The sequence below is a fragment of the Vicugna pacos genome, chromosome 2, assembly GCF_048564905.1.
Source record: "Vicugna pacos chromosome 2, VicPac4, whole genome shotgun sequence".
NCBI lineage: Eukaryota > Metazoa > Chordata > Mammalia > Artiodactyla > Camelidae > Vicugna > Vicugna pacos.
The window spans coordinates 84,216,579-84,229,534 of NC_132988.1; positions in this window are offsets into that span (position 1 = coordinate 84,216,579).

Sequence of the window (12,956 nt, forward strand, 5' to 3'; positions counted from 1 at the left end):
GTAAGTTCAGATCAAACACATGGCTAGACTTTCTGTTAAGACTCTGGAGGAGATACAAGGTAGTGCCTCATGGATCCTCCCAGCTGGACACACACACACACACACACACACACACACACACACACACACACACACACACACACACACACATATTCTTCAAGCACTAGGAAACAAAGGCAAGTTTTTGAGGGTGTAAATGATGAGAAGAAAGAGATGCTTCATAGAAATTCATCTGGCAGTAGAATGTAGATTGGAAAACTCTGAGAAATGAAGAGAACAAATAAGAAATACCCACCTTGGTGCTGGAGATTCCTTCTCAAAAACAGTTGTATTCTAACACGGATGGGCCTAGAGATGATCATATTAAGTGAAGTAAATCAGACAGAAAGACAAATGCCACATGATATCACTTATATGTGGTATCTAAAAAAAATTAATACAAATAAACTCATTTACAAACCAGAAATAGATTCACAGACATAGAAAGCAAACTATGGTTACCAAAGGGGAAGGGGAAGGGGGAAAAATTAGGAGTTTGGGATTAGCAAAAACAAACTACCATATATAAAACAGATAAACAACAAGAACCTACTGTATAGCACTGGGAACTATATTTAATATTTTGTAATAAACCATAAGGAAAAGAATATGAAAAAGATGTAGATATACCTATATATATATGTAAAAAACTGAATCACTTTGCTGTAAACCTGAAATTAACACAACGCTGTAAATCAATTATACTTCAGTAAAAAATAATTTTTTAAAAAAGTTGCATTCTGTTTATAACTCTTAGAAGAATACAGAAGATTCAGCACTTACTATAATGCCTAACACATAGTAGACATGCAAGAGATGGTTGTTAAATGAATTAATGTATGAGTGATTCAAAGATATTTCACAATATTAACTGCAAAGGATAAATGGGAAATAGACTAATTCTCACAAAGACCCAGCTTCAAATCAAGCTCATTAGATTAAGGTGATCCAAGCCTACTCTAACTGCCTGCAAAAGAAAAAGCAAACCTTCAAAATTCATTAAGTAAAATCTGATGCAACTAAAGGAGGACAAAGAAAACTTTACAAACAGTGGGAAATTTTAACATATCTCCTTACTTATTGATAAAAAAGCAGATAGAAATATTAATACAGATATAAAAGATTTGAACAATACTACTGATACAATTGATCTAATTTTTAAGTGTAAATAGCTAAAAATATAGATGGATAACAGATATAAGTTGGCCATCTGTATATATGCACAAACATATATATATGTATGTACACTACCCCCAACAACTGTAGAATACCTGTACTTTCCAAATCTCCCTGCAATATTTGTTTAATCTGTCCAAATGCTGAGCTACAAAGTAAATTTCAAAAGTTTCAAAGGCTTGAAATCATATAGAGAATGTTCTCTGAGCACTGTAGCATTAAGCTAGAGATCAATAAGAAAAATAGACCAAAATATTTGGAAACTGAGCAAGCGACTTGATTAGAAAAAGAAGAGCAAGTTAAAACTCAAGAAAGTAGAAGAAAGATGATAAGAATAGAAAATTAATGAAAGAAAAACAATATATAATACAAAGGATTAAAAGTCGAATCTTTGAAAAGACTAAAAAATTTTACAAACTTCTTGATAGCTGATTAACAAAAGAAGAGACAAAGCCCAATGTCAAGAATGAAAAAGTGATTGTCACTTCCATCCTGCAGACATTGAAAATATAATAAAAAGACATTATGATCAATTTTTAAAATAAATTTTAAAATTTAGATCAATTAGACAAATAACTAGAAAACAAAACCTACCAAAACTGATCCTGGAATAAACAGAAAATCTAAACAATCCTGTTTCTGTTAAAGCCATTGACTCTGCAGCAAAAACCTTCCAGATGGCTTCATCAGTGAGTTCCTCCAAATGTTTAAGATACTTAAGGAAGAAACAATATCAATCTTAAACAAACACTTCCTGTGGATAGAAAAAAAGGAAACATTTCCCAACTTGTTTTATTAGACCAACAAAACTTTGAAAGTAAATCCTACCAAGCACATTACAATGTAGGCCAGAGTGTTTCACAAACATAGGTGCAAAATTCCAAGAAGATGTTTAGCAAGTTGAATATAAGCAAGAAAATACACCAGGACCAAGCTGGGTTCATTCCAAGAATGCAAAGTTGATTTAAATCAATAGATGTGATTTACCACGTTAATACAACAAAGGAAGAAATAATATAAGTTATCTGAATAGAAGCAAAAAAGGCATTTCCCAAAATTTAAGTTCATGCATAATAAAAATTCTTGCAAACTACAAATAGAAGTATACTTCCTTAATTTGGTGAAAGGTATCTACAAAAATACTACAGAAACTACCTTGACATCAGGAGCAAGATAAGAATGCCTGTTTTCTTACTTCTATTCAATATCATATTGGAGGTCCTAGCCAATATAATATAATATATGCAATAATATAATAAAAAGGAATAAAAGGTAAAAGGACTTGAAGTCAAGGAATAAAACTGTCAGTATTTACAGATGATGTGATTTGTATCCACACCCAAGAAATCTACATATAAATTATTATAAATAATAAGGTACATGTTGTCAGGTGGCTAAATATAAGATCAATATAAATGATTAATTGTATTTTTATATACCAGTCACAATAAAAAATAAATTTTTTTCAAATATCATTTACAATAGCATCGAAACAATGAAATATCTAGGACTAACTATAATAAAAGCCATTCAAGATCCACGTACTGAAAATTGTAAAATGTTCCTGAGTGAAATTAAAAAAATCCTAAAAAAATTGAAGAATATGCCAATTTTCAAGAACCAGAAGATCAATATTGTAAAAATGTCAGTCTCTTCAAGTTGATCTATAGATTTAATGCAATGTCAATCTAAATCCCCGAAGGTCATTTTGTTAAAAATTGGCAAGCTAATTCTAAATTTCATATGAAAATACAAAAGGTCAAGAAGAGCCCCTTGAAAAATTGTAAAGACAATCAGACTTAGAGAATTTAGATGACCAGACATCTAGGCTTATTATAAGCTTGGGTAATAAAGACTGTGTGATGTTTGCACAAGAATATACAAATCAACCAAAGGAATATAATTGAGAGCACAGAAATATATCCACAATTTAGGGGAAGGAGCGGGTAATTAGATTTATTTATTTTTAATGGAGGTACTAGGGATTGAACCCAGGACCTGGTGCAGGCTAAGCACACACTGTACCACTGAGCTATACCCTCCCCCTATATCTACAATTGTATGGATGCTTTATTGACAATAAAAGCGGCAAAGCAGAGCAGAGGGGATAGCATGCTCTTTTCAGTAAATGGAGCCAAGTCAACTGAATAGCCATATGGAAAAAAAATGCTACTTGACTCTTACCTCACACCACATACAGTAATGGATTCCAAGTGGATTCTAGTCAAGGCAAAAAGCCAAATCCTAAAGTTTCTGAAGATAAAATATGAAAATATTGTCAAGGCCTGGGAAGAAGAAAATATTTCTTAAATAGGACACAAAGAGTTGAATTTTGATGAGTTGTAGATTCTACTTCCCACTCAAGAATGCATCAGATACTCACTTTCGGGCTTTTTTGTTCCAAAGTGAGCCTTAAAGAAACAATTACTATATTAGATTATGTTGAAGCCAGAAGAGGCAAGGGTGATTTCTTCCCTAGAGACTTCAGAGGGAGCCTGGCCTTACCTACACCTTGAGTTTTAACTTCTAACCTCCATGGTTTTGAGAGAATAATTTCTGTGATTTTAAGCCAGCCAGTTGGTGGTTCTTGGCTCCTGCAGCCCAAGGAAGTGAATGCAGCCCTGTTTTATAACAGGATTCTGGAGCTGAAGGACGTTATGCAATTTTTTCAGGTTTACACAACTAGTAATTAGCAGAATCCAAAGTCCAAGCACAGCTGTCCGGCTCCAAAGCCCATCCTGCCAATCTCTACCTCCAGTTTTGACCTCTTTCCTGAATCAGTCTTGCAATCTCCAAATGTCTACTTTATATTGTCACTTGGATGACAATAGTTATCTCTTCCACGTCAAAAATAACAGGTCCAGAATGAATTCTTCATTTTTTTCCCTCTGTCTTTTCCCTCCAGATTCCCCATCCCGATAACTTGTATCACCATCCACCAACTTTTTTAATTGAAAAACTAGAGTCAGCACTGATTACCTCCATTCTTGAATTCCTTCCATCTAATCCATCAGGAAGTCCTGTTCATTTCACCTCCAAACTAAATCCTGAATCTTACCATCACTTACCGCCTTCCCTGCAACCATACTGCTCGAGTCAGCTTTGCTCCTACAGTAGCCTCCTGTTTTCTCTCTTACCCCCTAACCACCCAGCTCCATCTGGCAGCCAGGGTGACCTTTTAAAAATGTAAATCAGATCATATTACTTCCTGTTTAAACTTTTCCCACTGTACTTCAATTAAAAGCTAATTCTTGCCATGAAAGAGAGAGACACTTGTTATTTCTTTGGTTATCCAGAATCCTAACCCACTTTCTATCTTAGGGAAATTCCTTGACTTTTGAATTTTGGTGAGTGGTAGACTCTACTTCACTCAAGAATGCATCAGGTCATCACTTTCAGGCTTTTTTGTCCCAAAGTGAGCATTTGACCACTTAGCCAATTGGCTGTACTTGCCCACTGTGATGGTGGCCTTTATGTGTCAATTGACTGGGCCATAGGATGCCCAGCTATTTGGCTAAACACTACTCTGGGTGTGTCTGTGAGGGTGTTTCTGGATGAGATTAACATTTGAATCTGTAGACTGAGTAAAGCGGATTGTGCTCACCAGTGGAGGTGGGCCTCATCCCATCCCTGAAAGCTATATTAGAAAAATAGGCTGAGAAAGGGAGAATTATTCCCTTTCTCTGCTTGTCTTTGAGCTGGAGCAATGTCTTGGAGAAGACATTGGTTTTCTCTGCCTTCAGACTTGGACTGAAACTTATAATACCATCGGCCCTCTTGGTTCTCCAGCTTATCAACTGCAACTCTTGGAACTTCTCAGCCTCTATATATGTGACCCAATTCTTTATAATAGAACAAAACAGATGGATAGTTAGATACATGATAGATAGATAGACAGACAGACAGTCAGACACATACATCCCACATCCCATTGGTTCTGTTTCTCTGGAGAACCCTAATATCCCCATATACCCACCATTTGAATCAAGCTTCGGTGCCTGCAGGGCTCTGTCTGGATGGCAGCTGAAGCGGCATTGGCTCCCGTCCAATGGAAGTGTCCAGTGACACGGATGGTGGCATAAGCACTGGCAAGGGCAGCGTCCAGCTGCTGCCCCTTGCTCTTGTCACTTTCCCAGATCTGTCCCTGGCAATCCTGTGGACCACCTACGCTCCTTTCAATAAATTCCTTTTCTGATAGAATCATCCAATCCGCCTCTGTTACTACTACTTACAAAGGGACTTGCAAACGTGGCTTATAAGGCCTTACAAGTGTGGCTGCTGCCTCCCTCTCCAGTTTCATCATATACCACCTTCCCACTCAATCCCCACACTCCCGCCCCCAGGGCTTTTTCTCCAAACCCTTCCCGCCTCGAGTCTTTGGCGCTCGCCCTTCCCCGAGTGTATGCGGAGGGTCTGTCTTGTTATGAGGCTTCTTTTAGGAAAGACTGTCCTGACTGTGCGATTTAAAGCAAACCCTTCCCCATCAAGATTTTTCTTTTTACTAATTTATTTTTTCTTTCCTGCAATTGTAACTATCTAAAAATATCTTATTCTTCTTAGAAGATATCCCGGGGAGCAGGGACCCCTCTGTTGTGTCAGCGCTGCCTCCCCAGGGCCCTGGATGATGCCAGGCATACAATCAATGTGCAGGAATCATTTGCAGGATAGAGAAGATGGAGGCCCCTCGAGGGAGGTGCCCAGGCCAGACTTCTTGGATGCCTTCTGCCCTGGCTCCAGCCCTCAGTCTTCAGGCCTCAGCATTCATTTCTGAGTGCAATACACTCATGAATTTTGTCTTTCTGAGGATCCAGGCTTTGTCCCCCTCAGGGTGTCAGCAGGGGTGGTTCTGTCTGTGTCGATGGCTGCCATTTAAACCCTGAAAGCTGCTAGAGAGTTTGACAGTAAGAAGTTAGCAGGCCAAAAACCGCAATCGCCCCCAAGCTACAAATGTCATCAAGGGAGCCCTGGCTGTGTTGGCAACAAAGGGCATGCAGGGGTACTTTTCACTGAGAAGCAACAATATAAAAAATTTTTTTTTTCTTTGCTGTGGTCTGTCTTCATCCTATTACTATGATGCTTGCTAGAGCAGAGGAGGATCTGGTTTTTCAGGCTTTAGAGAAACGTTCATACGGCCAGCTTGGTTGGGATAGGCAGGGGGAGCAGGACCAGGGATACAGGGAAAGGAGGAGGGGGGAAAGGGAGGATGGAAAGAGCAGATCTCACAGGGCTGAAGGGAGTTGGAGGGAAGGAGAGGAGGGAGCAGAGAGGACGAGAAGATAGAGGGAAGGAAAAGAGGATGGAGTAAGGAAAAAGGAGAAGGACTGGAGGAGAAAGAGGAAAGGAAAGGAGAGGAGAGGGAGGGATGGAGAAGACAGTGAGGCTGCGGAAAGGGCAGCAAATTCAGGGAACTGTGGATCCTGGACCAGTTTTTGTTTTTGTTTTTTTGTTTTTTTAAGTTCTGATAAGAGCAAGTTTCCTCAGTGAGTATCTGAAAGGAACGCTTGTTTTTCATCTGGATCCCTTACATTATCTTCCAGTCCTTTCTCTACACCGCCAACTCCTGTTCAATACCCGTGGTCATAGCAGGACCACGGAGTGCACTGACCCACTGACCGAGCACAAAACATGGTTTTAAGGACCTTACCTGTGTTAACTTTTAATCCTCACAGGGTCAGCACCTTTTTTTTTTTTTTTTTAGTTGGGAAAACTGAGACACAGAGAAGTTACATAACTTGTCAAAAGTCACACATCTGATAAAGTGATGGAGCTGGAATTCAATTCCAAGCAGTCTAGCTTTAGAGTTAAATAAACATTCAATAAATATTTGTTGTCTATTCCAAGCACCGTAATATCTCTTCCAATTCCCCAGGTAAAGAGGACTCTTCCTTTCTCTGTGCTCCCGAGTCATTGTGTGTACCCCAATCCCATTGTATTAAGTGGTGCACATATGCCCAGCCTGCCCCAGGAACCTGGGCATTTCTGGAAGGCACCATCTCTGTCTTGTTGATCAATGTAAATCTGGCACCCAGTCCTGTGCCTCATACAGAGCAGGTCCTTGGAAAATGTTGGATAATTAGCATTAAAGGATTGATTAACATTATCTGCTGTAACTTTGAAGGTAGTGCCTCAGACTCTAGAATGGTAGGCTTCACTTGGCTAGTAGGGAAAACGCCCAAGCAGCCGCTAAGGCAGCCCAGAGAGAAGGGGTACAACTGGCCACCCCAGTCTTGATTCATCTACTGCAAACCTGTGGAACCCAAAGCAAGACTGGGAGTTGATGGGGGGTGGGGTTGGGAATAAAGCAAGGGAGAGGGATCACTGAAGCCAGGGGAGGAGGCGTTACGACATAATGCACAATTCCCAAGGGGCTGTGTGCACCCCAGAAGGGTTCAGGCCTGACCGTTCGTGTCTGGGTTCACAGTCACAGCCAGGGCTGCATTTATCATTTGCTCACATCTCAAAGAAGGCCTGGGGTGGGGGACAACATGCAAGAGAAAGGTCATCACCTCTTCTCAGCAGATGCTGCTGCATTCACAGAATTGCGGACTTAAGAGATCAACCAGTCTAGTGGTTTTTACCACCTTTTCCTGCCTTTGAATAGCAGACCTCTTTCTTCTAACCAGATACATAAACCAGATAAACGTGAGGTAGTTCTGGTTAAACCAAGGGTAGAGACACAAACCCCCACCCATTCCCAATCTTGTGTTTACTGAGTATTTTGAAAACCACTGTTATATCATGACCATCTCATTTCAAAGATGGTGAGTCCAACCTGACAGGGCTTTAAGTCCCATATGAAGTCACTTCGGCACTGAGCAGCGTTTGAGTGGGATTCGACAGATCTGAAGAAGTTGCCTCCATCATGTCTGTCTGCGTCTTTTATAATAAATCCAAGTCCCCTGAAAACAGTGATGAGGACGGTGCTCTGTACTGTGCAGCATGTGCTTTTCAGGGTGCTCTCTGGGGCCCACAGCTGAAACGCTGCTGCTGCTTGTTGGGACCAGCCCACAGCCAGGTTAGACAAATAGCAAAGCCCGGAGTTGTGTTCTGTGTGCTTTCATGAAACACTGGCCAGGCTGGAAAACTCTTTTTCAGATGTGGCAGTATAATTTGTTGAAAGCTTAATTTGTACGAGCGGCAGAAGTTGCCGGAAGACAACGTCCCCTCCCTTTAGTAACCTTGGTCTTTTTAAAGCCCAGGTTCATAGAAGGCATCATGCTCAGTTTGCCCAGAATGGGGGACGAGGCGAGTGGGGACCTGCCAGGGAGGCCGGGGACATATTTGAGGGGACTCTCTGAGAGTCACAGGTGTAGGAAATGGAAAGCCGAGCCCTCAGGTGTCAAGACCCTCAGCCAAGGCTGCTCCAGGAAGAACATACACGGAGCACCGTACTGCCAGCACTTACCAGGGATTATCACATTTAATTCAGCCTGTGAGCTGGGAGCTCTTCTTCTTTCTATTTAACAAATGAGGCAACTGAGGCTCTGAGAAATTACATGATGCACCTAAAGTCTTCAAGCTAACAAATGGCAAAGCTGGAATTAACATTCAGGTCTTCTCGCCTCCAAACACCAAACATTAATCATGATAATGTTCTTTTCACAATTGCTTTATTCTGAAGTGGAAGCTGATGGAATACCCCAAAGTACAGTTCAGCAAAACGTTTCTGGGGTTATGGTGCAGTGTAGCGTCGTCTGGGCACGCGGCTGTCTTATGTTCACGGATAGGACTTGAGTTTCACGGGGGAGGAGACGTGAACCGATTATTCTTCAGATAATTGTGCATAAGCATTGTTTCCATCAACTAGGCTTTCTGACGGCTTCTGAATGTCAGGGAGGTGGAGGTTACGTGGCCCGACAAGTACCTGGAGTGCAGCTATTTTCCTTGTCGGTTAAGAGCAGGCTGAGCTTTACTCATCGGCCCAAACAGGGCTGAGGATTGACGTTCTTGGGCGTAGGGGGGTTGCCATCATTGGAGAATGGTTCAAAGAGAAAGTGATAATCCATTGTTATCTGAGCAGGGAATATCTAATGTAACCCTAGTGTGCTTTGGCTTTATTTTAATCATAGGCAACTGTAGATGCATGTATGTGATTGGAAAATAACTCCTTTTCTTCCAATTTCCTTTAGACAGCTAAGAAAAGCTAATAATCTTACTTTTAAAATACATTGAATAAAAATCAGTCCAGGCACACTAATATTCCTTCTACTCTCTCAGCCCTTTTTTTACTTACTAAAGGATATTATACTTTCGGATTTAATTAACCTTTAATGAGCACATGCCCTTTGCCTGGCACTGCTCTTGGCTTCCTCATGGGGGTCATCTTTATTTAATAAACTGACTAAAGTCTATTATTACATATTTCCCCCTACTTCATTTTTAACCCAAACAAATGTATGCCAACCTTACATTTGTTAGAAGTGGACTAAAAAAATATAAGGTCTCAGATTTCCAACAGCAGTGCAACATTTCTTATCTGGAAACATCAGGCTTTTGGGATGTCCATGCTAGGGAAATTATAAGTTTAATTTACATGTAGTGATCTGGAGTAATAATCATGATACAGTGGAAGTTAAAAATGTAAGTTGTATACAATGAGGTATCACCTTATACTGGTCAGAATGGCCATCATTAGAAAATCTACAAAAATTAAATGTTGGTGAGAATGTGGAGAAAAAGAACCCTCTTATACTGTTGATGGGAATGTAAATTGGTGCAGCCTCTATGGAGGACAGTATGGAGGTTCTTTAAAAAACTAAAAATAGAGTTACCATATGATCCAGGAATCCCACTCCTGGGCTTATATCCAGAGGGAATCTTAATTCAAAAAGATACCTGCACCCTAATGTTCATAGCAGCACTATTTACAATAACCAAGACATGGAAACAACCTAAATGTCCATCGAAAGATGACTGGATAAAGAAGATGTGGTGTATATGTACAATGGAATACTACTCGGCCATAAAAAGGAATGAAATAATGCCATTAGCAGCAACGTGAATGGACCTACAGATTATCATATTAAGTGAAGCAAGTCAGACAGAGAAAGACAAATATCATATGATATCACTTATATGTGGAATCTAAAAAAAGATACAAAGAAACTTATTTACAAAACAGAAATAGACTCACAGACATAGGAAACAAACTTGCAGTTACTTAAAGGGAAAGGCGGGGGAAGGATAAATTAGGAGCTTGGGATAAAAAATAAAAAACTTAAAAACTGTAAATTTTAGAATATAGATTGATTCCATTTCTTTAAAGAACAAGAATTGTGTGTGTGTGTGTGTGTATATATATCATAGAAAGATAGAGAAGGAACTATATCAAAGTTAACATTCATTACCTAAGGGAGAGTAAGAATTGAACAAATCATTTCAAAACTACAGTATATTACATACAAATTAGAAAGAAATTTGCAAATAACAGCCTTGGTGCCAGAGAAGTCTGGAAAACTTACAGACAAGGAAGATGTACTTCCTCCAGTATCTTCCTGATGAATTCAAAGAGGAGTCTCTCTTTAGGAGGCTGGGAAATGCTCCCCAAGGGCCCCAGGACCGGAAACCTTCCAGCAAGAGTCACAGTCAACCACACCAAGGTAGGATGGGATTTCAAGCTGCTAATCTGCAGGGAACTTTCAGTGGCTCCCCAACTGTGGTCTGTAATGGACTAGAGACCTGGGGTAGCTGTGGGAAAGGGGGGACATGTCCAGGCAGACATAACTAATCGACCACAGCACTCTTTTTCGCTGAACCTGTTTGAGGTCTCTGTATCCCTCTCAACAAAGCTGCTCCTAGTGGTTGCTGATTGATTAGCTCACCAAACCAAAACCATTTTCACATCAGATTATAATGTCAACTGGAATATTTGGATGCAAGCAGTGAAGAAAGTCAGTTCACCCGTACAAGCTTTCTATACCACGCATTCCCCAAGAGTAAAACATACCCTGATTAGAGGCAAATGATGCTGTGTAAGGGAGGTTCTGCACTCGGGTCAGGTGGCCTGTCGTGTGGACACAAATGTTTTCAGCTGCCCTAGAATGTCTGTTTACATCCTGAGACAGACAGCCGTGGCCAGAGTTCTTGCATGGCCTCACTCTTCACTAGCTACAGAACAAGAGCAGCTGCTAAGCCACAGACCACAAAGAAAAAGGTCAGTCTCATAAAATCCACCAGGGCCCTGCTTGAAAAGCACACACACTTTCAGAGCCAACCATGGACGAAGACACCAAGGCGAGCCCCTTGAGAACATTCATTTCAATTAGCAGCATTTACCCTGAGGACAGAGGCCGTGTGAGGTTAAACCCCTCATAGAACTCACATCATAAAAGCTGCACTTAACCAACGAAAGTGGAATCGACAGTGAAGGAGGCATATGGGTGACAGCTTGTTCATTTATAAGCAACAATAACAACTGTTGAAGCAAAGGAAATGTGGTATTTCCACCCGCATGCTCGCTGATCTGAAATTCGTGATTGGGCCTCTCTCTCTAACGCTCCTCTCTGCACTGCAGACCCCAGCCCCTCTACCAACACAACGTTTTGTTTTCCTTACCAGGCTCGAATGAATAAAATTGTTCTGAGAAATATAAAGGGGGAAATGTTCTTTAAGGGTAAGAGGGAGTTCGCAGGGTGCATAAGGGAGGAGGCCGATCACGAAGCTGGGAAATCAGCAGATTGTTCTGGAGCCTCGACCGCCATTCTCACTACGTTTAGAGCAGCTGGTAATAGGTAACAAAATGGTTGATTTGCTTTCTGCCCCTTCTCTTGTGTTTCTAAAGGTGAAAGGAAATGGCTTATACAACATCCAAAGCCCAAGAAGGACAATAAGGAGCTTGCCCTTACCAGCTGGCTGAGGGTGACATTGCTGTTTAAAACTTGGAGGTCAGAAAACCAAGAGCTTGCCTCCCAAGTCCACTGCTCATAGCTGTGAGGTTTCAGCAAGGGGGTGAGCCGCTCACAGGCAGTTTTCTCACCTTTAAATGGAGATAAATCATACTTACCTCCTAGTGTTATTTTGAGGCTTTAAATAAGGTAATGTGTGTAACACATCTATTGGAGGATGAAGAAAAATGCCCATCAAACTAAGAAGGTGTCTTGAGATGGAAAAGTGAGGCAGGCAGCTCTATTTAATCAATGGATCACTTTCTTATAGGGCAACCTACTCACAGGGTGGATGGGGCAGACAACCATCTGAAAGTATTTACACCTACACTCCACACTGCTGAGAGGCCAATGGAACAATTTTATAGATCACCTCGGGCATGGGGGTACGTGCTTGGAAACAGGGAGTGCATTCCTAAGTCAAGATTTATGAATCAGTAACTATTCTCATGGGCACTGGGAATACGTCAGCAAAGGTCTTCACCATTGTCTGGAGACTACAAGAGCACAGAGGCCGTAATGATTATTAAACAATACCTATTAGCAACAAAGCCCTTAACGACAGAGAAGTGATTTACTGCACAATACAGTCCTGGGTAGGGTCAGTGGAAGAACAGGAGGACCTGTGCAGGCCAAAGATGGTGTCAGTTATGCTAACGGACATACGACATCTAATATAGGTCCAGGCATTCAACAAATGGTAGCTATCATCACCATCTTCCTCACCATTGCCATCATCATCACTGAGAATTATCCAAACAAGGCAACATATCAGGTATCACTAAACATCTAGAAAGTTCCCAGAGACCTAAATGACTGAAAGAGTGAGTACATGTTATAAGAGAATCAAATATGCAA